Source organism: Channa argus, unplaced genomic scaffold, assembly GCF_033026475.1.
Source record: "Channa argus isolate prfri unplaced genomic scaffold, Channa argus male v1.0 Contig009, whole genome shotgun sequence".
Lineage (NCBI taxonomy): Eukaryota > Metazoa > Chordata > Actinopteri > Anabantiformes > Channidae > Channa > Channa argus.
The window spans coordinates 424,913-451,534 of record NW_027125228.1 but is presented as its reverse complement, the minus strand read 5'-3'; the positions used below and the strand labels follow the sequence as shown (position 1 = coordinate 451,534).

Below are 26,622 nucleotides of genomic sequence, written 5' to 3'. Positions count from 1 at the left end.
AAGTACTATAACTGTACTGGTCTGTTACGCCCCTGTCTAGGGGGTCAGGGTGAAACATACAAAGATAAATTTGCATGTTCCCTCTCCGATCCTAAATCCAAAATCCAGGATTGAGATGTTCCAACAGAATGATATTTATTTTAAACGAAAGAAAGTGTCAAACAAAACATGACACTACAACTCAGGGCGAACCAAGGCCAACATAATAAACAAAATAAGCCATTTCCCACAGAAAGTGCTAGCTAGCCTGATAGAAATAAACAAACCAAAAGATAGTCGCTAACCCTAACTCCCTAATGTGAAAACAAGAGAAAACAATCAAAAGAAAAATGGCAGTTCACCCCTACAGATTTAATACTATTTACAAAATATACAATTTATAAACAAAACCACGGCACAAAACCTAACAATTCAAAAATGCTAAATAAGATTTGGAAACCAAGAACAGCAAACAGGTGCTGCTGCCAGAAAGAGCCTCGCTAGCTGTTGGGAACCGTACTTTTAAGACTCCAGGAAGTGTAGGATGGACCAATCAGCTTCCTGTACTTCCCCCAAATCCGGCCAATCAGGCAGGGCACCTATAAGAACAAGAAAATAAAAACAACACATATGGCCAGGACCGTAACATGGTCTACTAGTAATGAAGCACGATGGTTGACAAACCAATAAAGTAGCAAAACAGCAATGAAAGAACAAAATTTGATGAAAATATAGAACAATTTCTATGAATAAATAGGCAGTAACACCAGCTTGAGCTGCCCGTAAACCCAAGCAAAAAAGCTTACAGCACCTGGTATTCCCAGGCGGTCTTCCTACCAAGTACTAACCAGGCCCGGCCCTATTTGGCTGCCGAGATCGGACGAGATCGGGCGCTTAGAGAGCGGTGTGGCCGTAACATGCATTTGACATCATCAACAGCTCTTAAAAACGCTAGAGAAGCAGAATGCATGACACTTGCTAAGAAGAAGATAAATGTGGCAAAGTACAAAGTACTATAACTGTACTGGTCTGTTACGCCCCTGTCTAGGGGGTCAGGGTGAAACATACAAAGATAAATTTGCATGTTCCCTCTCCGATCCCCAAACCAAAATCCAGGATTGAGATGTTCCAACAGAATGATATTTATTTTAAACGAAAGAAAGTGTCAAACAAAACATGACACTACAACTCAGGGCGAACCAAGGCCAACATAATAAACAAAATAAGCCATTTCCCACAGAAAGTGCTAGCTAGCCTGATAGAAATAAACAAACCAAAAGATAGTCGCTAACCCTAACTCCCTAATGTGAAAACAAGAGAAAACAATCAAAAGAAAATGGCAGTCCACCCCTACAGATTTAATACTATTTACAAAATATACAATTTATAAACAAAACCACGGCACAAAACCTAACAATTCAAAAATGCTAAAAAAGATTTGGAAACCAAGAACAGCAAACAGGTGCTGCTGCCAGAAAGAGCCTCGCTAGCTGTTGGGAACCGTACATTTAAAACTCCAGGAAGTGTAGGATGGACCAATCAGCTTCCTGTGCTTCCCCCAAATCCGGCCAATCAGGCACGGCACCTATAAGAACAAGAAAATAAAAACAACACATATGGCCATGACCGTAACATGGTCTACTAGTAATGAAGCACGATGGTTGACAAACCAATAAAGTAGCAAAACAGCAATGAAAGAACAAAATTTGATGAAAATATAGAACAATTTCTATGAATAAATAGGCAGTAACACCAGCTTGAGCTGCCCGTAAACCCAAGCAAAAAAGCTTACAGCACCTGGTATTCCCAGGCGGTCTTCCTACCAAGTACTAACCAGGCCCGGCCCTATTTGGCTGCCGAGATCGGACGAGATCGGGCGCTTAGAGAGCGGTGTGGCCGTAACATGCATTTGATATCATCAACAGCTCTTAAAAACGCTAGAGAAGCAGAATGCATGACACTTGCTAAGAAGAAGATAAATGTGGCAAAGTACAAAGTACTATAACTGTACTGGTCTGTTACGCCCCTGTCTAGGGGGTCAGGGTGCAACATACAAAGATAAATTAGCATGTTCCCTCTCCGATCCCCAAACCAAAATCCAGGATCGAGATGTTCCAACAGAATGATATTTATTTTAAACGAAAGAAAGTGTCAAACAAAACATGACACTACAACTCAGGGCGAACCAAGGCCAACATAATAAACAAAATAAGCAATTTCCCACAGAAAGTGCTAGCTAGCCTGATAGAAAGAAACAAACCAAAAGACAGTCGCTAACCCTAACTCCCTAATGTGAAAACAGTCCAAAGAAAATGGCAGTTCACCCCTACAGATTTAATACTATTTACAAAATATACAATTTATAAACAAAACCACGGCACAAAACCTAACGATTCAAAAATGCTAAATAAGATTTGGAAACCAAGAACAGCAAACAGGTGCTGCTGCCAGAAAGAGCCTCGCTAGCTGTTGGGAACCGTACTTTTAAAACTCCAGGAAGTGTAGGATGGACCAATCAGCTTCCTGTACTTCCCCCAAATCCGGCCAATCAGGCAGGGCACCTATAAGAACAAGAAAATAAAAACAACACATATGGCCAGGACCGTAACATGGTCTACTAGTAATGAAGCACGATGGTTGACAAACCAATAAAGTAGCAAAACAGCAATGAAAGAACAAAATTTGATGAAAATATAGAACAATTTCTATGAATAAATAGGCAGTAACACCAGCTTGAGCTGCCCGTAAACCCAAGCAAAAAAGCTTACAGCACCTGGTATTCCCAGGCGGTCTTCCTACCAAGTACTAACCAGGCCCGGCCCTATTTGGCTGCCGAGATCGGACGAGATCGGGCGCTTAGAGAGCGGTGTGGCCGTAACATGCATTTGACATCATCAACAGCTCTTAAAAACGCTAGAGAAGCAGAATGCATGACACTTGCTAAGAAGAAGATAAATGTGGCAAAGTACAAAGTACTATAACTGTACTGGTCTGTTACGCCCTTGTCTAGGGGGTCAGGGTGAAACATACAAAGATAAATTTGCATGTTCCCTCTCCGATCCCCAAACCAAAATCCAGGATTGAGATGTTCCAACAGAATGATATTTATTTTAAACGAAAGAAAGTGTCAAACAAAACATGACACTACAACTCAGGGCGAACCAAGGCCAACATAATAAACAAAATAAGCCATTTCCCACAGAAAGTGCTAGCTAGCCTGATAGAAATAAACAAACCAAAAGATAGTCGCTAACCCTAACTCCCTAATGTGAAAACAAGAGAAAACAATCAAAAGAAAATGGCAGTCCACCCCTACAGATTTAATACTATTTACAAAATATACAATTTATAAACAAAACCACGGCACAAAACCTAACAATTCAAAAATGCTAAATAAGATTTGGAAACCAAGAACAGCAAACAGGTGCTGCTGCCAGAAAGAGCCTCGCTAGCTGTTGGGAACCGTACATTTAAAACTCCAGGAAGTGTAGGATGGACCAATCAGCTTCCTGTACTTCCCCCAAATCCGGCCAATCAGGCACGGCACCTATAAGAACAAGAAAATAAAAACAACACATATGGCCAGGACCGTAACATGGTCTACTAGTAATGAAGCACGATGGTTGACAAACCAATAAAGTAGCAAAACAGCAATGAAAGAACAAAATTTGATGAAAATATAGAACAATTTCTATGAATAAATAGGCAGTAACACCAGCTTGTGCTGCCCGTAAACCCAAGCAAAGAAGCTTACAGCACCTGGTATTCCCAGGCGGTCTTCCTACCAAGTACTAACAAGGCCCGGCCCTATTTGGCTGCCGAGATCGGACGGGATCGGGCGCTTAGAGAGCAGTGTGGCCATAAGCTGCATTTGACATCATCAACAGCTCTCAAAAACGCTGGAGAAGCAGAATGCATGACACTTGCTAAGAAGAAGATAAATGTGGCAAAGTACAAAGCACTATAACTGTACTGGTCTGTTACGCCCCTGTCTAGGGGGTCAGGGTGCAACATACAAAGATAAATTAGCATGTTCCCTCTCCGATCCCCAAACCAAAATCCAGGATCGAGATGTTCCAACAGAATGATATTTATTTTAAACGAAAGAAAGTGTCAAACAAAACATGACACTACAACTCAGGGCGAACCAAGGCCAACATAATAAACAAAATAAGCCATTTCCCACAGAAAGTGCTAGCTAGCCTGATAGAAATAAACAAACCAAAAGACAGTCGCTAACCCTAACTCCCTAATGTGAAAACAGTCCAAAGAAAATGGTAGTTCACCCCTACAGATTTAATACTATTTACAAAATATACAATTTATAAACAAAACCACGGCACAAAACCTAACAATTCAGAAATACTAAATAAGGTTTGGAAACAAAGAACAGCAAACAGGTGCTGATGCCAGAAAGAGCCTCGCTAGCTGTTGGGAACCGTACTTTTAAAACTCCAGGAAGTGTAGGATGGACCACTCAGCTTCCGGTACTGCCCCCCAATCCGGCCAATCAGGCAGGGCACCTATAAGAACAAGAAAATAAAAACAACACATATGGCCAGGACCGTAACATGGTCTATTAGTAATGAAGCACGATGGTTGACAAACCAATAAAGTAGCAAAACAGCAATGAAAGAACAAAATTTGATGAAAATATAGAACAATTTCTATGAATAAATAGGCAGTAACACCAGCTTGTGCTGCCCGTAAACCCAAGCAAAAAAGCTTACAGCACCTGGTATTCCCAGGCGGTCTTCCTACCAAGTACTAACCAGGCCCGGCTCTATTTGGCTGCCGAGATCGGACGAGATCGGGCGCTTAGAGAGCAGTGTGGCCGTAAGCTGCATTTGACATCATCAACAGCTCTTAAAAACGCTGGAGAAGCAGAATGCATGACACTTGCTAAGAAGAAGATAAATGTGGCAAAGTACAAAGTACTATAACTGTACTGGTCTGTTACGCCCCTGTCTAGGGGGTCAGGGTGCCACATACAAAGATAAATTAGCATGTTCCCTCTCCGATCCCCAAACCAAAATCCAGGATCGAGATGTTCCAACAGAATGATATTTATTTTAAACGAAAGAAAGTGTCAAACAAAACATGACACTACAACTCAGGGCGAACCAAGGCCAACATAATAAACAAAATAAGCCATTTCCCACAGAGAGTGCTAGCTAGCCTGATAGAAATAAACAAACCAAAAGACAGTCGCTAACCCTAACTCCCTAATGTGAAAACAGTCCAAAGAAAATGGCAGTTCACCCCTACAGATTTAATACTATTTACAAAATATACAATTTATAAACAAAACCACGGCACAAAACCTAACAATTTAAAAATGCTAAATAAGATTTGGAAACCAAGAACAGCAAACAGGTGCTGCTGCCAGAAAGAGCCTCGCTAGCTGTTGGGAACCGTACTTTTAAAACTCCAGGAAGTGTAGGATGGACCAATCAGCTTCCTGTACTTCCCCCAAATCCAGCCAATCAGGCAGGGCACCTATAAGAACAAGAAAATAAAAACAACACATATGGCCATGACCGTAACATGGTCTACTAGTAATGAAGCACGATGGTTGACAAACCAATAAAGTAGCAAAACAGCAATGAAAGAACAAAATTTGATGAAAATATAGAACAATTTCTATGAATAAATAGGCAGTAACACCAGCTTGAGCTGCCCGTAAACCCAAGCAAAAAAGCTTACAGCACCTGGTATTCCCAGGCGGTCTTCCTACCAAGTACTAACCAGGCCCGGCCCTATTTGGCTGCTGAGATCGGACGAGATCGGGCGCTCAGAGAGCGGTGTGGCCGTAAGCTGCATTTGACATCATCAACAGCTCTTAAAAACGCTGGAGAAGCAGAATGCATGACACTTGCTAAGAAGAAGATAAATGTGGCAAAGTACAAAGTACTATAACTGTACTGGTCTGTTACGCCCCTGTCTAGGGGGTCAGGGTGCAACATACAAAGATAAATTAGCATGTTCCCTCTCCGATCCCCAAACCAAAATCCAGAATCGAGATGTTCCAACAGAATGATATTTATTTTAAACGAAAGAAAGTGTCAAACAAAACATGACACTACAACTCAGGGCGAACCAAGGCCAACATAATAAACAAAATAAGCCATTTCCCACAGAAAGTGCTAGCTAGCCTGATAGAAAGAAACAAACCAAAAGATAGTCGCTAACCCTAACTCCCTAATGTGAAAACAAGAGAAAACAATCAAAAGAAAAATGGCAGTCCACCCCTACAGATTTAATACTATTTACAAAATATACAATTTATAAACAAAACCACGGCACAAAACCTAACAATTCAAAAATGCTAAATAAGATTTGGAAACTAAGAACAGCAAACAGGTGCTGCTGCCAGAAAGAGCCTCGCTAGCTGTTGGGAACCATACTTTTAAAACTCCAGGAAGTGTAGGATGGACCAATCAGCTTCCTGTACTTCCCCCAAATCCGGCCAATCAGGCAGGGCACCTATAAGAACAAGAAAATAAAAACAACACATATGGCCATGACCGTAACATGGTCTACTAGTAATGAAGCACGATGGTTGACAAACGAATAAAGTAGCAAAACAGCAATGAAAGAACAAAATTTGATGAAAATATAGAACAATTTCTATGAATAAATAGGCAGTAACACCAGCTTGAGCTGCCCGTAAACCCAAGCAAAAAAGCTTACAGCACCTGGTATTCCCAGGCGGTCTTCCTACCAAGTACTAACCAGGCCCGGCCCTATTTGGCTGCCGAGATCGGACGAGATCGGGCGCTTAGAGAGCGGTGTGGCCGTAACATGCATTTGACATCATCAACAGCTCTTAAAAACGCTAGAGAAGTAGAATGCATGACACTTGCTAAGAAGAAGATAAATGTGGCAAAGTACAAAGTACTATAACTGTACTGGTCTGTTACGCCCCTGTCTAGGGGGTCAGGGTGAAACATACAAAGATAAATTTGCATGTTCCCTCTCCGATCCCCAAACCAAAATCCAGGATTGAGATGTTCCAACAGAATGATATTTATTTTAAACGAAAGAAAGTGTCAAACAAAACATGACACTACAACTCAGGGCGAACCAAGGCCAACATAATAAACAAAATAAGCCATTTCCCACAGAAAGTGCTAGCTAGCCTGATAGAAAGAAACAAACCAAAAGACAGTCGCTAACCCTAACTCCCTAATGTGAAAACAAGAGAAAACAATCAAAAGAAAAATGGCAGTCCACCCCTACAGATTTAATACTATTTACAAAATATACAATTTATAAACAAAACCACGGCACAAAACCTAACAATTCAAAAATGCTAAATAAGGTTTGGAAACCAAGAACAGCAAACAGGTGCTGATGCCAGAAAGAGCCTCGCTAGCTGTTGAGAACCATACTTTTAAAACTCCAGGAAGTGTAGGATGGACCAATCAGCTTCCTGTACTGCCCCCCAATCCAGCCAATCAGGCAGGGCACCTATAAGAACAAGAAAATAAAAACAACACATATGGCCAGGACCGTAACATGGTCTACTAGTAATGAAGCACGATGGTTGGCAAACCAATAAAGTAGCAAAACAGCAATGAAAGAACAAAATTTGATGAAAATATAGAACAATTTCTATGAATAAATAGGCAGTAACACCAGCTTGTGCTGCCCGTAAACCCAAGCAAAAAAGCTTACAGCACCTGGTATTCCCAGGCGGTCTTCCTACCAAGTACTAACCAGGCCCGGCTCTATTTGGCTGCCGAGATCGGACGAGATCGGGCGCTTAGAGAGCGGTGTGGCCGTAAGCTGCATTTGATATCATCAACAGCTCTTAAAAACGCTGGAGAAGCAGAATGCATGACACTTGCTAAGAAGAAGATAAATGTGGCAAAGTACAAAGTACTATAACTGTACTGGTCTGTTACGCCCCTGTCTAGGGGGTCAGGGTGAAACATACAAAGATAAATTTGCATGTTCCCTCTCCGATCCCCAAACCAAAATCCAGGATCGACATGTTCCAACAGAATGATATTTATTTTAAACGAAAGAAAGTGTCAAACAAAACATGACACTACAACTCAGGGCGAACCAAGGCCAACATAATAAACAAAATAAGCCATTTCCCACAGAAAGTGCTAGCTAGCCTGATAGAAAGAAACAAACCAAAAGACAGTCGCTAACCCTAACTCCCTAATGTGAAAACAGTCCAAAGAAAATGGCAGTTCACCCCTACAGATTTAATACTATTTACAAAATATACAATTTATAAACAAAACCACGGCACAAAACCTAACAATTCAAAAATGCTAAATAAGATTTGGAAACCAAGAACAGCAAACAGGTGCTGCTGCCAGAAAGAGCCTCGCTAGCTGTTGGGAACCGTACATTTAAAACTCCAGGAAGTGTAGGATGGACCAATCAGCTTCCTGTACTTCCCCCAAATCCGGCCAATCAGGCACGGCACCTATAAGAACAAGAAAATAAAAACAACACATATGGCCAGGACCGTAACATGGTCTACTAGTAATGAAGCACGATGGTTGACAAACCAATAAAGTAGCAAAACAGCAATGAAAGAACAAAATTTGATGAAAATATAGAACAATTTCTATGAATAAATAGGCAGTAACACCAGCTTGAGCTGCCCGTAAACCCAAGCAAAAAAGCTTACAGCACCTGGTATTCCCAGGCGGTCTTCCTACCAAGTACTAACCAGGCCCGGCCCTATTTGGCTGCCGAGATCGGACGAGATCGGGCGCTTAGAGAGCGGTGTGGCCGTAACATGCATTTGATATCATCAACAGCTCTTAAAAACGCTAGAGAAGCAGAATGCATGACACTTGCTAAGAAGAAGATAAATGTGGCAAAGTACAAAGTACTATAACTGTACTGGTCTGTTACGCCCCTGTCTAGGGGGTCAGGGTGAAACATACAAAGATAAATTTGCATGTTCCCTCTCCGATCCCCAAACCAAAATCCAGGATTGAGATGTTCCAACAGAATGATATTTATTTTAAACGAAAGAAAGTGTCAAACAAAACATGACACTACAACTCAGGGCGAACCAAGGCCAACATAATAAACAAAATAAGCCATTTCCCACAGAAAGTGCTAGCTAGCCTGATAGAAAGAAACAAACCAAAAGACAGTCGCTAACCCTAACTCCCTAATGCGAAAACAAGAGAAAACAATCAAAAGAAAAATGGCAGTCCACCCCTACAGATTTAATACTATTTACAAAATATACAATTTATAAACAAAACCACGGCACAAAACCTAACAATTCAAAAATGCTAAATAAGGTTTGGAAACCAAGAACAGCAAACAGGTGCTGCTGCCAGAAAGAGCCTCGCTAGCTGTTGGGAACCGTACTTTTAAAACTCCAGGAAGTGTAGGATGGACCAATCAGCTTCCTGTACTTCCCCCAAATCCGGCCAATCAGGCAGGGCACCTATAAGAACAAGAAAATAAAAACAACACATATGGCCAGGACCGTAACATGGTCTACTAGTAATGAAGCACGATGGTTGACAAACCAATAAAGTAGCAAAACAGCAATGAAAGAACAAAATTTGATTAAAATATAGAACAATTTCTATGAATAAATAGGCAGTAACACCAGCTTGTGCTGCCCGTAAACCCAAGCAAAAAAGCTTACAGCACTTGGTATTCCCAGGCGGTCTTCCTACCAAGTACTAACCAGGCCCAGCCCTATTTGGCTGCCGAGATCGGACGAGATCGGGCGCTCAGAGAGCGGTGTGGCCGTAAGCTGCATTTGACATCATCAACAGCTCTTAAAAACGCTGGAGAAGAAGAATGCATGACACTTGCTAAGAAGAAGATAAATGTGGCAAAGTACAAAGTACTATAACTGTACTGGTCTGTTACGCCCCTGTCTAGGGGGTCAGGGTGCAACATACAAAGATAAATTAGCATGTTCCCTCTCCGATCCCCAAACCAAAATCCAGAATCGAGATGTTCCAACAGAATGATATTTATTTTAAACGAAAGAAAGTGTCAAACAAAACATGACACTACAACTCAGGGCGAACCAAGGCCAACATAATAAACAAAATAAGCCATTTCCCACAGAAAGTGCTAGCTAGCCTGATAGAAATAAACAAACCAAATAATAGTCGCTAACCCTAACTCCCTAATGTGAAAACAAGAGAAAACAATCAAAAGAAAAATGGCAGTCCACCCCTACAGATTTAATACTATTTACAAAATATACAATTTATAAACAAAACCACGGCACAAAACCTAACAATTCAAAAATGCTAAATAAGATTTGGAAACTAAGAACAGCAAACAGGTGCTGCTGCCAGAAAGAGCCTCGCTAGCTGTTGGGAACCGTACTTTTAAAACTCCAGGAAGTGTAGGATGGACCAATCAGCTTCCTGTACTTCCCCCAAATCCAGCCAATCAGGCAGGGCACCTATAAGAACAAGAAAATAAAAACAACACATATGGCCATGACCGTAACATGGTCTACTAGTAATGAAGCACGATGGTTGACAAACCAATAAAGTAGCAAAACAGCAATGAAAGAACAAAATTTGATGAAAATATAGAACAATTTCTATGAATAAATAGGCAGTAACACCAGCTTGAGCTGCCCGTAAACCCAAGCAAAAAAGCTTACAGCACCTGGTATTCCCAGGCGGTCTTCCTACCAAGTACTAACCAGGCCCGGCTCTATTTGGCTGCCGAGATCGGACGAGATCGGGCGCTTAGAGAGCGGTGTGGCCGTAAGCTGCATTTGACATTATCAACAGCTCTTAAAAACGCTAGAGAAGCAGAATGTATGACACTTGCTAAGAAGAAGATAAATGTGGCAAAGTACAAAGTACTATAACTGTACTGGTCTGTTACGCCCCTGTCTAGGGGGTCAGGGTGAAACATACAAAGATAAATTTGCATGTTCCCTCTCCGATCCTCAAACCAAAATCCAGGATTGAGATGTTCCAACAGAATGATATTTATTTTAAACGAAAGAAAGTGTCAAACAAAACATGACACTACAACTCAGGGCGAACCAAGGCCAACATAATAAACAAAATAAGCCATTTCCCACAGAAAGTGCTAGCTAGCCTGATAGAAATAAACAAACCAAAAGATAGTCGCTAACCCTAACTCCCTAATGTGAAAACAAGAGAAAACAATCAAAAGAAAATGGCAGTCCACCCCTACAGATTTAATACTATTTACAAAATATACAATTTATAAACAAAACCACGGCACAAAACCTAACAATTCAAAAATGCTAAATAAGATTTGGAAACCAAGAACAGCAAACAGGTGCTGCTGCCAGAAAGAGCCTCGCTAGCTGTTGGGAACCGTACTTTTAAAACTCCAGGAAGTGTAGGATGGACCAATCAGCTTCCTGTACTTCCCCCAAATCCGGCCAATCAGGCAGGGCACCTATAAGAACAAGAAAATAAAAACAACACATATGGCCATGACCGTAACATGGTCTACTAGTAATGAAGCACGATGGTTGACAAACCAATAAAGTAGCAAAACAGCAATGAAAGAACAAAATTTGATGAAAATATAGAACAATTTCTATGAATAAATAGGCAGTAACACCAGCTTGAGCTGCCCGTAAACCCAAGCAAAAAAGCTTACAGCACCTGGTATTCCCAGGCGGTCTTCCTACCAAGTACTAACCAGGCCCGGCTCTATTTGGCTGCCGAGATCGGACGAGATCGGGCGCTTAGAGAGCGGTGTGGCCGTAAGCTGCATTTGACATTATCAACAGCTCTTAAAAACGCTAGAAAAGCAGAATGCATGACACTTGCTAAGAAGAAGATAAATGTGGCAAAGTACAAAGTACTATAACTGTACTGGTCTGTTACGCCCCTGTCTAGGGGGTCAGGGTGAAACATACAAAGATAAATTTGTATGTTCCTTCTCCGATCCCCAAACCAAAATCCAGGATTGAGATGTTCCAACAGAATGATATTTATTTTAAACGAAAGAAAGTGTCAAACAAAACATGACACTACAACTCAGGGCGAACCAAGGCCAACATAATAAACAAAATAAGCCATTTCCCACAGAAAGTGCTAGCTAGCCTGATAGAAATAAACAAACCAAAAGATAGTCGCTAACCCTAACTCCCTAATGTGAAAACAAGAGAAAACAATCAAAAGAAAATGGCAGTCCACCCCTACAGATTTAATACTATTTACAAAATATACAATTTATAAACAAAACCACGGCACAAAACCTAACAATTCAAAAATGCTAAAAAAGATTTGGAAACCAAGAACAGCAAACAGGTGCTGCTGCCAGAAAGAGCCTCGCTAGCTGTTGGGAACCGTACATTTAAAACTCCAGGAAGTGTAGGATGGACCAATCAGCTTCCTGTGCTTCCCCCAAATCCGGCCAATCAGGCACGGCACCTATAAGAACAAGAAAATAAAAACAACACATATGGCCAGGACCGTAACATGGTCTACTAGTAATGAAGCACGATGGTTGACAAACCAATAAAGTAGCAAAACAGCAATGAAAGAACAAAATTTGATGAAAATATAGAACAATTTCTATGAATAAATAGGCAGTAACACCAGCTTGAGCTGCCCGTAAACCCAAGCAAAAAAGCTTACAGCACCTGGTATTCCCAGGCGGTCTTCCTACCAAGTACTAACCAGGCCCGGCCCTATTTGGCTGCCGAGATCGGACGAGATCGGGCGCTTAGAGAGCGGTGTGGCCGTAACATGCATTTGATATCATCAACAGCTCTTAAAAACGCTAGAGAAGCAGAATGCATGACACTTGCTAAGAAGAAGATAAATGTGGCAAAGTACAAAGTACTATAACTGTACTGGTCTGTTACGCCCCTGTCTAGGGGGTCAGGGTGCAACATACAAAGATAAATTAGCATGTTCCCTCTCCGATCCCCAAACCAAAATCCAGGATCGAGATGTTCCAACAGAATGATATTTATTTTAAACGAAAGAAAGTGTCAAACAAAACATGACACTACAACTCAGGGCGAACCAAGGCCAACATAATAAACAAAATAAGCAATTTCCCACAGAAAGTGCTAGCTAGCCTGATAGAAAGAAACAAACCAAAAGACAGTCGCTAACCCTAACTCCCTAATGTGAAAACAGTCCAAAGAAAATGGCAGTTCACCCCTACAGATTTAATACTATTTACAAAATATACAATTTATAAACAAAACCACGGCACAAAACCTAACGATTCAAAAATGCTAAATAAGATTTGGAAACCAAGAACAGCAAACAGGTGCTGCTGCCAGAAAGAGCCTCGCTAGCTGTTGGGAACCGTACTTTTAAAACTCCAGGAAGTGTAGGATGGACCAATCAGCTTCCTGTACTTCCCCCAAATCCGGCCAATCAGGCAGGGCACCTATAAGAACAAGAAAATAAAAACAACACATATGGCCAGGACCGTAACATGGTCTACTAGTAATGAAGCACGATGGTTGACAAACCAATAAAGTAGCAAAACAGCAATGAAAGAACAAAATTTGATGAAAATATAGAACAATTTCTATGAATAAATAGGCAGTAACACCAGCTTGAGCTGCCCGTAAACCCAAGCAAAAAAGCTTACAGCACCTGGTATTCCCAGGCGGTCTTCCTACCAAGTACTAACCAGGCCCGGCCCTATTTGGCTGCCGAGATCGGACGAGATCGGGCGCTTAGAGAGCGGTGTGGCCGTAACATGCATTTGACATCATCAACAGCTCTTAAAAACGCTAGAGAAGCAGAATGCATGACACTTGCTAAGAAGAAGATAAATGTGGCAAAGTACAAAGTACTATAACTGTACTGGTCTGTTACGCCCCTGTCTAGGGGGTCAGGGTGAAACATACAAAGATAAATTTGCATGTTCCCTCTCCGATCCCCAAACCAAAATCCAGGATTGAGATGTTCCAACAGAATGATATTTATTTTAAACGAAAGAAAGTGTCAAACAAAACATGACACTACAACTCAGGGCGAACCAAGGCCAACATAATAAACAAAATAAGCCATTTCCCACAGAAAGTGCTAGCTAGCCTGATAGAAATAAACAAACCAAAAGATAGTCGCTAACCCTAACTCCCTAATGTGAAAACAAGAGAAAACAATCAAAAGAAAATGGCAGTCCACCCCTACAGATTTAATACTATTTACAAAATATACAATTTATAAACAAAACCACGGCACAAAACCTAACAATTCAAAAATGCTAAATAAGATTTGGAAACCAAGAACAGCAAACAGGTGCTGCTGCCAGAAAGAGCCTCGCTAGCTGTTGGGAACCGTACATTTAAAACTCCAGGAAGTGTAGGATGGACCAATCAGCTTCCTGTACTTCCCCCAAATCCGGCCAATCAGGCACGGCACCTATAAGAACAAGAAAATAAAAACAACACATATGGCCAGGACCGTAACATGGTCTACTAGTAATGAAGCACGATGGTTGACAAACCAATAAAGTAGCAAAACAGCAATGAAAGAACAAAATTTGATGAAAATATAGAACAATTTCTATGAATAAATAGGCAGTAACACCAGCTTGTGCTGCCCGTAAACCCAAGCAAAGAAGCTTACAGCACCTGGTATTCCCAGGCGGTCTTCCTACCAAGTACTAACAAGGCCCGGCCCTATTTGGCTGCCGAGATCGGACGGGATCGGGCGCTTAGAGAGCAGTGTGGCCATAAGCTGCATTTGACATCATCAACAGCTCTCAAAAACGCTGGAGAAGCAGAATGCATGACACTTGCTAAGAAGAAGATAAATGTGGCAAAGTACAAAGCACTATAACTGTACTGGTCTGTTACGCCCCTGTCTAGGGGGTCAGGGTGCAACATACAAAGATAAATTAGCATGTTCCCTCTCCGATCCCCAAACCAAAATCCAGGATCGAGATGTTCCAACAGAATGATATTTATTTTAAACGAAAGAAAGTGTCAAACAAAACATGACACTACAACTCAGGGCGAACCAAGGCCAACATAATAAACAAAATAAGCCATTTCCCACAGAAAGTGCTAGCTAGCCTGATAGAAATAAACAAACCAAAAGACAGTCGCTAACCCTAACTCCCTAATGTGAAAACAGTCCAAAGAAAATGGTAGTTCACCCCTACAGATTTAATACTATTTACAAAATATACAATTTATAAACAAAACCACGGCACAAAACCTAACAATTCAGAAATACTAAATAAGGTTTGGAAACAAAGAACAGCAAACAGGTGCTGATGCCAGAAAGAGCCTCGCTAGCTGTTGGGAACCGTACTTTTAAAACTCCAGGAAGTGTAGGATGGACCACTCAGCTTCCGGTACTGCCCCCCAATCCGGCCAATCAGGCAGGGCACCTATAAGAACAAGAAAATAAAAACAACACATATGGCCAGGACCGTAACATGGTCCATTAGTAATGAAGCACGATGGTTGACAAACCAATAAAGTAGCAAAACAGCAATGAAAGAACAAAATTTGATGAAAATATAGAACAATTTCTATGAATAAATAGGCAGTAACACCAGCTTGTGCTGCCCGTAAACCCAAGCAAAAAAGCTTACAGCACCTGGTATTCCCAGGCGGTCTTCCTACCAAGTACTAACCAGGCCCGGCTCTATTTGGCTGCCGAGATCGGACGAGATCGGGCGCTTAGAGAGCAGTGTGGCCGTAAGCTGCATTTGACATCATCAACAGCTCTTAAAAACGCTGGAGAAGCAGAATGCATGACACTTGCTAAGAAGAAGATAAATGTGGCAAAGTACAAAGTACTATAACTGTACTGGTCTGTTACGCCCCTGTCTAGGGGGTCAGGGTGCCACATACAAAGATAAATTAGCATGTTCCCTCTCCGATCCCCAAACCAAAATCCAGGATCGAGATGTTCCAACAGAATGATATTTATTTTAAACGAAAGAAAGTGTCAAACAAAACATGACACTACAACTCAGGGCGAACCAAGGCCAACATAATAAACAAAATAAGCCATTTCCCACAGAGAGTGCTAGCTAGCCTGATAGAAATAAACAAACCAAAAGACAGTCGCTAACCCTAACTCCCTAATGTGAAAACAGTCCAAAGAAAATGGCAGTTCACCCCTACAGATTTAATACTATTTACAAAATATACAATTTATAAACAAAACCACGGCACAAAACCTAACAATTTAAAAATGCTAAATAAGATTTGGAAACCAAGAACAGCAAACAGGTGCTGCTGCCAGAAAGAGCCTCGCTAGCTGTTGGGAACCGTACTTTTAAAACTCCAGGAAGTGTAGGATGGACCAATCAGCTTCCTGTACTTCCCCCAAATCCAGCCAATCAGGCAGGGCACCTATAAGAACAAGAAAATAAAAACAACACATATGGCCATGACCGTAACATGGTCTACTAGTAATGAAGCACGATGGTTGACAAACCAATAAAGTAGCAAAACAGCAATGAAAGAACAAAATTTGATGAAAATATAGAACAATTTCTATGAATAAATAGGCAGTAACACCAGCTTGAGCTGCCCGTAAACCCAAGCAAAAAAGCTTACAGCACCTGGTATTCCCAGGCGGTCTTCCTACCAAGTACTAACCAGGCCCGGCCCTATTTGGCTGCTGAGATCGGACGAGATCGGGCGCTCAGAGAGCGGTGTGGCCGTAAGCTGCATTTGACATCATCAACAGCTCTTAAAAACGCTGGAGAAGCAGAATGCATGACACTTGCTAAGAAGAAGATAAATGTGGCAAAGTACAAAGTACTATAACTGTACTGGTCTGTTACGCCCCTGTCTAGGGGGTCAGGGTGCAACATACAAAGATAAATTAGCATGTTCCCTCTCCGATCCCCAAACCAAAATCCAGAATCGAGATGTTCCAACAGAATGATATTTATTTTAAACGAAAGAAAGTGTCAAACAAAACATGACACTACAACTCAGGGCGAACCAAGGCCAACATAATAAACAAAATAAGCCATTTCCCACAGAAAGTGCTAGCTAGCCTGATAGAAAGAAACAAACCAAAAGATAGTCGCTAACCCTAACTCCCTAATGTGAAAACAAGAGAAAACAATCAAAAGAAAAATGGCAGTCCACCCCTACAGATTTAATACTATTTACAAAATATACAATTTATAAACAAAACCACGGCACAAAACCTAACAATTCAAAAATGCTAAATAAGATTTGGAAACTAAGAACAGCAAACAGGTGCTGCTGCCAGAAAGAGCCTCGCTAGCTGTTGGGAACCATACTTTTAAAACTCCAGGAAGTGTAGGATGGACCAATCAGCTTCCTGTACTTCCCCCAAATCCGGCCAATCAGGCAGGGCACCTATAAGAACAAGAAAATAAAAACAACACATATGGCCATGACCGTAACATGGTCTACTAGTAATGAAGCACGATGGTTGACAAACGAATAAAGTAGCAAAACAGCAATGAAAGAACAAAATTTGATGAAAATATAGAACAATTTCTATGAATAAATAGGCAGTAACACCAGCTTGAGCTGCCCGTAAACCCAAGCAAAAAAGCTTACAGCACCTGGTATTCCCAGGCGGTCTTCCTACCAAGTACTAACCAGGCCCGGTTCTATTTGGCTGCCGAGATCGGACGAGATCGGGCGCTTAGAGAGCGGTGTGGCCGTAAGCTGCATTTGACATTATCAACAGCTCTTAAAAACGCTAGAGAAGCAGAATGCATGACACTTGCTAAGAAGAAGATAAATGTGGCAAAGTACAAAGTACTATAACTGTACTGGTCTGTTACGCCCCTGTCTAGGGGGTCAGGGTGAAACATACAAAGATAAATTTGCATGTTCCCTCTCCGATCCTCAAACCAAAATCCAGGATTGAGATGTTCCAACAGAATGATATTTATTTTAAACGAAAGAAAGTGTCAAACAAAACATGACACTACAACTCAGGGCGAACCAAGGCCAACATAATAAACAAAATAAGCCATTTCCCACAGAAAGTGCTAGCTAGCCTGATAGAAATAAACAAACCAAAAGATAGTCGCTAACCCTAACTCCCTAATGTGAAAACAAGAGAAAACAATCAAAAGAAAATGGCAGTCCACCCCTACAGATTTAATACTATTTACAAAATATACAATTTATAAACAAAACCACGGCACAAAACCTAACAATTCAAAAATGCTAAATAAGATTTGGAAACCAAGAACAGCAAACAGGTGCTGCTGCCAGAAAGAGCCTCGCTAGCTGTTGGGAACCGTACTTTTAAAACTCCAGGAAGTGTAGGATGGACCAATCAGCTTCCTGTACTTCCCCCAAATCCGGCCAATCAGGCAGGGCACCTATAAGAACAAGAAAATAAAAACAACACATATGGCCAGGACCGTAACATGGTCTACTAGTAATGAAGCACGATGGTTGACAAACCAATAAAGTAGCAAAACAGCAATGAAAGAACAAAATTTGATGAAAATATAGAACAATTTCTATGAATAAATAGGCAGTAACACCAGCTTGAGCTGCCCGTAAACCCAAGCAAAAAAGCTTACAGCACCTGGTATTCCCAGGCGGTCTTCCTACCAAGTACTAACCAGGCCCGGCCCTATTTGGCTGCCGAGATCGGACGAGATCGGGCGCTTAGAGAGCGGTGTGGCCGTAACATGCATTTGACATCATCAACAGCTCTTAAAAACGCTAGAGAAGTAGAATGCATGACACTTGCTAAGAAGAAGATAAATGTGGCAAAGTACAAAGTACTATAACTGTACTGGTCTGTTACGCCCCTGTCTAGGGGGTCAGGGTGAAACATACAAAGATAAATTTGCATGTTCCCTCTCCGATCCCCAAACCAAAATCCAGGATTGAGATGTTCCAACAGAATGATATTTATTTTAAACGAAAGAAAGTGTCAAACAAAACATGACACTACAACTCAGGGCGAACCAAGGCCAACATAATAAACAAAATAAGCCATTTCCCACAGAAAGTGCTAGCTAGCCTGATAGAAAGAAACAAACCAAAAGACAGTCGCTAACCCTAACTCCCTAATGTGAAAACAAGAGAAAACAATCAAAAGAAAAATGGCAGTCCACCCCTACAGATTTAATACTATTTACAAAATATACAATTTATAAACAAAACCACGGCACAAAACCTAACAATTCAAAAATGCTAAATAAGGTTTGGAAACCAAGAACAGCAAACAGGTGCTGATGCCAGAAAGAGCCTCGCTAGCTGTTGAGAACCATACTTTTAAAACTCCAGGAAGTGTAGGATGGACCAATCAGCTTCCTGTACTGCCCCCCAATCCAGCCAATCAGGCAGGGCACCTATAAGAACAAGAAAATAAAAACAACACATATGGCCAGGACCGTAACATGGTCTACTAGTAATGAAGCACGATGGTTGGCAAACCAATAAAGTAGCAAAACAGCAATGAAAGAACAAAATTTGATGAAAATATAGAACAATTTCTATGAATAAATAGGCAGTAACACCAGCTTGTGCTGCCCGTAAACCCAAGCAAAAAAGCTTACAGCACCTGGTATTCCCAGGCGGTCTTCCTACCAAGTACTAACCAGGCCCGGCTCTATTTGGCTGCCGAGATCGGACGAGATCGGGCGCTTAGAGAGCGGTGTGGCCGTAAGCTGCATTTGATATCATCAACAGCTCTTAAAAACGCTGGAGAAGCAGAATGCATGACACTTGCTAAGAAGAAGATAAATGTGGCAAAGTACAAAGTACTATAACTGTACTGGTCTGTTACGCCCCTGTCTAGGGGGTCAGGGTGAAACATACAAAGATAAATTTGCATGTTCCCTCTCCGATCCCCAAACCAAAATCCAGGATCGACATGTTCCAACAGAATGATATTTATTTTAAACGAAAGAAAGTGTCAAACAAAACATGACACTACAACTCAGGGCGAACCAAGGCCAACATAATAAACAAAATAAGCCATTTCCCACAGAAAGTGCTAGCTAGCCTGATAGAAAGAAACAAACCAAAAGACAGTCGCTAACCCTAACTCCCTAATGTGAAAACAGTCCAAAGAAAATGGCAGTTCACCCCTACAGATTTAATACTATTTACAAAATATACAATTTATAAACAAAACCACGGCACAAAACCTAACAATTCAAAAATGCTAAATAAGATTTGGAAACCAAGAACAGCAAACAGGTGCTGCTGCCAGAAAGAGCCTCGCTAGCTGTTGGGAACCGTACTTTTAAGACTCCAGGAAGTGTAGGATGGACCAATCAGCTTCCTGTACTTCCCCCAAATCCGGCCAATCAGGCAGGGCACCTATAAGAACAAGAAAATAAAAACAACACATATGGCCAGGACCGTAACATGGTCTACTAGTAATGAAGCACGATGGTTGACAAACCAATAAAGTAGCAAAACAGCAATGAAAGAACAAAATTTGATGAAAATATAGAACAATTTCTATGAATAAATAGGCAGTAACACCAGCTTGAGCTGCCCGTAAACCCAAGCAAAAAAGCTTACAGCACCTGGTATTCCCAGGCGGTCTTCCTACCAAGTACTAACCAGGCCCGGCTCTATTTGGCTGCCGAGATCGGACGAGATCGGGCGCTTAGAGAGCGGTGTGGCCGTAACATGCATTTGACATCATCAACAGCTCTTAAAAACGCTAGAGAAGCAGAATGCATGACACTTGCTAAGAAGAAGATAAATGTGGCAAAGTACAAAGTACTATAACTGTACTGGTCTGTTACGCCCCTGTCTAGGGGGTCAGGGTGAAACATACAAAGATAAATTTGTATGTTCCTTCTCCGATCCCCAAACCAAAATCCAGGATTGAGATGTTCCAACAGAATGATATTTATTTTAAACGAAAGAAAGTGTCAAACAAAACATGACACTACAACTCAGGGCGAACCAAGGCCAACATAATAAACAAAATAAGCCATTTCCCACAGAAAGTGCTAGCTAGCCTGATAGAAATAAACAAACCAAAAGATAGTCGCTAACCCTAACTCCCTAATGTGAAAACAAGAGAAAACAATCAAAAGAAAATGGCAGTTCACCCCTACAGATTTAATACTATTTACAAAATATACAATTTATAAACAAAACCACGGCACAAAACCTAACGATTCAAAAATGCTAAATAAGATTTGGAAACCAAGAACAGCAAACAGGTGCTGATGCCAGAAAGAGCCTCGCTAGCTGTTGGGAACCGTACTTTTAAAACTCCAGGAAGTGTAGGATGGACCAATCAGCTTCCTGTACTGCCCCCCAATCCAGCCAATCAGGCAGGGCACCTATAAGAACAAGAAAATAAAAACAACACATATGGCCAGGACCGTAACATGGTCTACTAGTAATGAAGCACGATGGTTGGCAAACCAATAAAGTAGCAAAACAGCAATGAAAGAACAAAATTTGATGAAAATATAGAACAATTTCTATGAATAAATAGGCAGTAACACCAGCTTGTGCTGCCCGTAAACCCAAGCAAAGAAGCTTACAGCACCTGGTATTCCCAGGCGGTCTTCCTACCAAGTACTAACAAGGCCCGGCCCTATTTGGCTGCCGAGATCGGACGGGATCGGGCGCTTAGAGAGCAGTGTGGCCATAAGCTGCATTTGACATCATCAACAGCTCTCAAAAACGCTGGAGAAGCAGAATGCATGACACTTGCTAAGAAGAAGATAAATGTGGCAAAGTACAAAGTACTATAACTGTACTGGTCTGTTACGCCCCTGTCTAGGGGGTCAGGGTGCAACATACAAAGATAAATTAGCATGTTCCCTCTCCGATCCCCAAACCAAAATCCAGGATCGAGATGTTCCAACAGAATGATATTTATTTTAAACGAAAGAAAGTGTCAAACAAAACATGACACTACAACTCAGGGCGAACCAAGGCCAACATAATAAACAAAATAAGCCATTTCCCACAGAAAGTGCTAGCTAGCCTGATAGAAATAAACAAACCAAAAGACAGTCGCTAACCCTAACTCCCTAATGTGAAAACAGTCCAAAGAAAATGGTAGTTCACCCCTACAGATTTAATACTATTTACAAAATATACAATTTATAAACAAAACCACGGCACAAAACCTAACAATTCAGAAATACTAAATAAGGTTTGGAAACCAAGAACAGCAAACAGGTGCTGATGCCAGAAAGAGCCTCGCTAGCTGTTGGGAACCGTACTTTTAAAACTCCAGGAAGTGTAGGATGGACCACTCAGCTTCCGGTACTGCCCCCCAATCCGGCCAATCAGGCAGGGCACCTATAAGAACAAGAAAATAAAAACAACACATATGGCCAGGACCGTAACATGGTCTATTAGTAATGAAGCACGATGGTCGACAAACCAATAAAGTAGCAAAACAGCAATGAAAGAACAAAATTTGATGAAAATATAGAACAATTTCTATGAATAAATAGGCAGTAACACCAGCTTGTGCTGCCCGTAAACCCAAGCAAAAAAGCTTACAGCACCTGGTATTCCCAGGCGGTCTTCCTACCAAGTACTAACCAGGCCCGGCTCTATTTGGCTGCCGAGATCGGACGAGATCGGGCGCTTAGAGAGCGGTGTGGCCGTAAGCTGCATTTGACATCATCAACAGCTCTTAAAAACGCTGGAGAAGCAGAATGCATGACACTTGCTAAGAAGAAGATAAATGTGGCAAAGTACAAAGTACTATAACTGTACTGGTCTGTTACGCCCCTGTCTAGGGGGTCAGGGTGCCACATACAAAGATAAATTAGCATGTTCCCTCTCCGATCCCCAAACCAAAATCCAGGATCGAGATGTTCCAACAGAATGATATTTATTTTAAACGAAAGAAAGTGTCAAACAAAACATGACACTACAACTCAGGGCGAACCAAGGCCAACATAATAAACAAAATAAGCCATTTCCCACAGAAAGTGCTAGCTAGCCTGATAGAAATAAACAAACCAAAAGACAGTCGCTAACCCTAACTCCCTAATGTGAAAACAGTCCAAAGAAAATGGCAGTTCACCCCTACAGATTTAATACTATTTACAAAATATACAATTTATAAACAAAACCACGGCACAAGACCTAACAATTCAAAAATGCTAAATAAGGTTTGGAAACCAAGAACAGCAAACAGGTGCTGATGCCAGAAAGAGCCTCGCTAGCTGTTGGGAACCGTACTTTTAAAACTCCAGGAAGTGTAGGATGGACCAATCAGCTTCCTGTACTGCCCCCCAATCCGGCCAATCAGGCAGGGCACCTATAAGAACAAGAAAATAAAAACAACACATATGGCCAGGACCGTAACATGGTCTATTAGTAATGAAGCACGATGGTTGACAAACCAATCAAGTAGCAAAACAGCAATGAAAGAACAAAATTTGATGAAAATATAGAACAATTTCTACGAATAAATAGGCAGTAACACCAGCTTGTGCTGCCCGTAAACCCAAGCAAAGAAGCTTACAGCACGTGGTATTCCCAGGCGGTCTTCCTACCAAGTACTAACAAGGCCCGGCCCTATTTGGCTGCCGAGATCGGACGGGATCGGGCGCTTAGAGAGTAGTGTGGCCGTAAGCTGCATTTGACATCATCAACAGCTCTCAAAAACGCTGGAGAAGCAGAATGCATGACCCTTGCTAAGAAGAAGATAAATGTGGCAAAGTACAAAGTACTATAACTGTACTGGTCTGTTACGCCTCTGTCTAGGGGGTCAGGGTGAAACATACAAAGATAAATTAGCATGTTCCCTCTCCGATCCCCAAACCAAAATCCAGGATCGAGATGTTCCAACAGAATGATATTTATTTTAAACGAAAGAAAGTGTCAAACAAAACATGACACTACAACTCAGGGCGAACCAAGGCCAACATAATAAACAAAATAAGCCATTTCCCACAGAAAGTGCTAGCTAGCCTGATAGAAATAAACAAACCAAAAGACAGTCGCTAACCCTAACTCCCTAATGTGAAAACAAGAGAAAACAATCAAAAGAAAAATGGCAGTCCACCCCTACAGATTTAATACTATTTACAAAATATACAATTTATAAACAAAACCACGGCACAAAACCTAACAATTCAAAAATGCTAAATAAGGTTTGGAAACCAAGAACAGCAAACAGGTGCTGATGCCAGAAAGAGCCTCGCTAGCTGTTGGGAACCATACTTTTAAAACTCCAGGAAGTGTAGGATGGACCAATCAGCTTCCTGTACTGCCCCCCAATCCAGCCAATCAGGCAGGGCACCTATAAGAACAAGAAAATAAAAACAACACATATGGCCAGGACCGTAACATGGTCTACTAGTAATGAAGCACGATGGTTGGCAAACCAATAAAGTAGCAAAACAGCAATGAAAGAACAAAATTTGATGAAAATATAGAACAATTTCTATGAATAAATAGGCAGTAACACCAGCTTGTGCTGCCCGTAAACCCAAGCAAAGAAGCTTACAGCACCTGGTATTCCCAGGCGGTCTTCCTACCAAGTACTAACCAGGCCCGGCTCTATTTGGCTGCCGAGATCGGACGAGATCGGGCGCTTAGAGAGCGGTGTGGCCGTAAGCTGCATTTGACATCATCAACAGCTCTTAAAAACGCTGGAGAAGCAGAATGCATGACACTTGCTAAGAAGAAGATAAATGTGGCAAAGTACAAAGTACTATAACTGTACTGGTCTGTTACGCCCCTGTCTAGGGGGTCAGGGTGCAACATACAAAGATAAATTAGCATGTTCCCTCTCCGATCCCCAAACCAAAATCCAGGATCGAGATGTTCCAACAGAATGATATTTATTTTAAACGAAAGAAAGTGTCAAACAAAACATGACACTACAACTCAGGGCGAACCAAGGCCAACATAATAAACAAAATAAGCCATTTCCCACAGAAAGTGCTAGCTAGCCTGATAGAAATAAACAAACCAAAAGACAGTCGCTAACCCTAACTCCCTAATGTGAAAACAGTCCAAAGAAAATGGTAGTTCACCCCTACAGATTTAATACTATTTACAAAATATACAATTTATAAACAAAACCACGGCACAAAACCTAACAATTCAGAAATACTAAATAAGGTTTGGAAACCAAGAACAGCAAACAGGTGCTGATGCCAGAAAGAGCCTCGCTAGCTGTTGGGAACCGTACTTTTAAAACTCCAGGAAGTGTAGGATGGACCACTCAGCTTCCGGTACTGCCCCCCAATCCGGCCAATCAGGCAGGGCACCTATAAGAACAAGAAAATAAAAACAACACATATGGCCAGGACCGTAACATGGTCTATTAGTAATGAAGCACGATGGTTGACAAACCAATAAAGTAGCAAAACAGCAATGAAAGAACAAAATTTGATGAAAATATAGAACAATTTCTATGAATAAATAGGCAGTAACACCAGCTTGTGCTGCCCGTAAACCCAAGCAAAAAAGCTTACAGCACCTGGTATTCCCAGGCGGTCTTCCTACCAAGTACTAACCAGGCCCGGCTCTATTTGGCTGCCGAGATCGGACGAGATCGGGCGCTTAGAGAGCGGTGTGGCCGTAAGCTGCATTTGACATCATCAACAGCTCTTAAAAACGCTGGAGAAGCAGAATGCATGACACTTGCTAAGAAGAAGATAAATGTGGCAAAGTACAAAGTACTATAACTGTACTGGTCTGTTACGCCCCTGTCTAGGGGGTCAGGGTGCCACATACAAAGATAAATTAGCATGTTCCCTCTCCGATCCCCAAACCAAAATCCAGGATCGAGATGTTCCAACAGAATGATATTTATTTTAAACGAAAGAAAGTGTCAAACAAAACATGACACTACAACTCAGGGCGAACCAAGGCCAACATAATAAACAAAATAAGCCATTTCCCACAGAGAGTGCTAGCTAGCCTGATAGAAATAAACAAACCAAAAGACAGTCGCTAACCCTAACTCCCTAATGTGAAAACAGTCCAAAGAAAATGGCAGTTCACCCCTACAGATTTAATACTATTTACAAAATATACAATTTATAAACAAAACCACGGCACAAAACCTAACAATTCAAAAATGCTAAATAAGATTTGGAAACCAAGAACAGCAAACAGGTGCTGCTGCCAGAAAGAGCCTCGCTAGCTGTTGGGAACCGTACTTTTAAAACTCCAGGAAGTGTAGGATGGACCAATCAGCTTCCTGTACTTCCCCCAAATCCGGCCAATCAGGCAGGGCACCTATAAGAACAAGAAAATAAAAACAACACATATGGCCAGGACCGTAACATGGTCTACTAGTAATGAAGCACGATGGTTGACAAACCAATAAAGTAGCAAAACAGCAATGAAAGAACAAAATTTGATGAAAATATAGAACAATTTCTATGAATAAATAGGCAGTAACACCAGCTTGAGCTGCCCGTAAACCCAAGCAAAAAAGCTTACAGCACCTGGTATTCCCAGGCGGTCTTCCTACCAAGTACTAACCAGGCCCGGCCCTATTTGGCTGCCGAGATCGGACGAGATCGGGCGCTTAGAGAGCGGTGTGGCCGTAACATGCATTTGACATCATCAACAGCTCTTAAAAACGCTAGAGAAGCAGAATGCATGACACTTGCTAAGAAGAAGATAAATGTGGCAAAGTACAAAGTACTATAACTGTACTGGTCTGTTACGCCCCTGTCTAGGGGGTCAGGGTGAAACATACAAAGATAAATTTGCATGTTCCCTCTCCGATCCCCAAACCAAAATCCAGGATT

The 26,622-nt window shown here is 41.5% G+C and overlaps 27 pseudogenes; all 27 read right to left on the bottom strand.

The window, feature by feature from the left end:
- Nucleotides 1–778: 778 nt before the first annotated feature.
- LOC137110431 (5S ribosomal RNA) lies at nucleotides 779–897 on the bottom strand (annotated as a pseudogene).
- Nucleotides 898–1,764: 867 nt separating this feature from the next.
- On the bottom strand, nucleotides 1,765–1,883 carry LOC137110430 (5S ribosomal RNA; annotated as a pseudogene).
- Nucleotides 1,884–2,740: 857 nt separating this feature from the next.
- On the bottom strand, nucleotides 2,741–2,859 carry LOC137110428 (5S ribosomal RNA; annotated as a pseudogene).
- Nucleotides 2,860–3,726: 867 nt separating this feature from the next.
- On the bottom strand, nucleotides 3,727–3,845 carry LOC137110662 (5S ribosomal RNA; annotated as a pseudogene).
- Nucleotides 3,846–4,702: 857 nt separating this feature from the next.
- On the bottom strand, nucleotides 4,703–4,821 carry LOC137110154 (5S ribosomal RNA; annotated as a pseudogene).
- Nucleotides 4,822–5,678: 857 nt separating this feature from the next.
- On the bottom strand, nucleotides 5,679–5,797 carry LOC137110605 (5S ribosomal RNA; annotated as a pseudogene).
- Nucleotides 5,798–6,665: 868 nt separating this feature from the next.
- On the bottom strand, nucleotides 6,666–6,784 carry LOC137110427 (5S ribosomal RNA; annotated as a pseudogene).
- An 868-nt stretch (nucleotides 6,785–7,652) lies between these two features.
- On the bottom strand, nucleotides 7,653–7,771 carry LOC137110985 (5S ribosomal RNA; annotated as a pseudogene).
- Nucleotides 7,772–8,628: 857 nt separating this feature from the next.
- LOC137110426 (5S ribosomal RNA) lies at nucleotides 8,629–8,747 on the bottom strand (annotated as a pseudogene).
- An 868-nt stretch (nucleotides 8,748–9,615) lies between these two features.
- Nucleotides 9,616–9,734, bottom strand: LOC137110370 (5S ribosomal RNA; annotated as a pseudogene).
- Nucleotides 9,735–10,602: 868 nt separating this feature from the next.
- Nucleotides 10,603–10,721, bottom strand: LOC137110983 (5S ribosomal RNA; annotated as a pseudogene).
- An 867-nt stretch (nucleotides 10,722–11,588) lies between these two features.
- On the bottom strand, nucleotides 11,589–11,707 carry LOC137110982 (5S ribosomal RNA; annotated as a pseudogene).
- An 867-nt stretch (nucleotides 11,708–12,574) lies between these two features.
- On the bottom strand, nucleotides 12,575–12,693 carry LOC137110425 (5S ribosomal RNA; annotated as a pseudogene).
- Nucleotides 12,694–13,550: 857 nt separating this feature from the next.
- On the bottom strand, nucleotides 13,551–13,669 carry LOC137110424 (5S ribosomal RNA; annotated as a pseudogene).
- An 867-nt stretch (nucleotides 13,670–14,536) lies between these two features.
- LOC137110661 (5S ribosomal RNA) lies at nucleotides 14,537–14,655 on the bottom strand (annotated as a pseudogene).
- An 857-nt stretch (nucleotides 14,656–15,512) lies between these two features.
- LOC137110153 (5S ribosomal RNA) lies at nucleotides 15,513–15,631 on the bottom strand (annotated as a pseudogene).
- An 857-nt stretch (nucleotides 15,632–16,488) lies between these two features.
- LOC137110604 (5S ribosomal RNA) lies at nucleotides 16,489–16,607 on the bottom strand (annotated as a pseudogene).
- Nucleotides 16,608–17,475: 868 nt separating this feature from the next.
- Nucleotides 17,476–17,594, bottom strand: LOC137110204 (5S ribosomal RNA; annotated as a pseudogene).
- An 867-nt stretch (nucleotides 17,595–18,461) lies between these two features.
- LOC137110422 (5S ribosomal RNA) lies at nucleotides 18,462–18,580 on the bottom strand (annotated as a pseudogene).
- Nucleotides 18,581–19,448: 868 nt separating this feature from the next.
- On the bottom strand, nucleotides 19,449–19,567 carry LOC137110981 (5S ribosomal RNA; annotated as a pseudogene).
- An 857-nt stretch (nucleotides 19,568–20,424) lies between these two features.
- On the bottom strand, nucleotides 20,425–20,543 carry LOC137110336 (5S ribosomal RNA; annotated as a pseudogene).
- Nucleotides 20,544–21,410: 867 nt separating this feature from the next.
- Nucleotides 21,411–21,529, bottom strand: LOC137110659 (5S ribosomal RNA; annotated as a pseudogene).
- Nucleotides 21,530–22,386: 857 nt separating this feature from the next.
- LOC137110980 (5S ribosomal RNA) lies at nucleotides 22,387–22,505 on the bottom strand (annotated as a pseudogene).
- An 857-nt stretch (nucleotides 22,506–23,362) lies between these two features.
- Nucleotides 23,363–23,481, bottom strand: LOC137110840 (5S ribosomal RNA; annotated as a pseudogene).
- An 868-nt stretch (nucleotides 23,482–24,349) lies between these two features.
- LOC137110979 (5S ribosomal RNA) lies at nucleotides 24,350–24,468 on the bottom strand (annotated as a pseudogene).
- Nucleotides 24,469–25,325: 857 nt separating this feature from the next.
- LOC137110978 (5S ribosomal RNA) lies at nucleotides 25,326–25,444 on the bottom strand (annotated as a pseudogene).
- An 857-nt stretch (nucleotides 25,445–26,301) lies between these two features.
- LOC137110421 (5S ribosomal RNA) lies at nucleotides 26,302–26,420 on the bottom strand (annotated as a pseudogene).
- Between the last annotated feature and the right edge of the window lie 202 nt (nucleotides 26,421–26,622).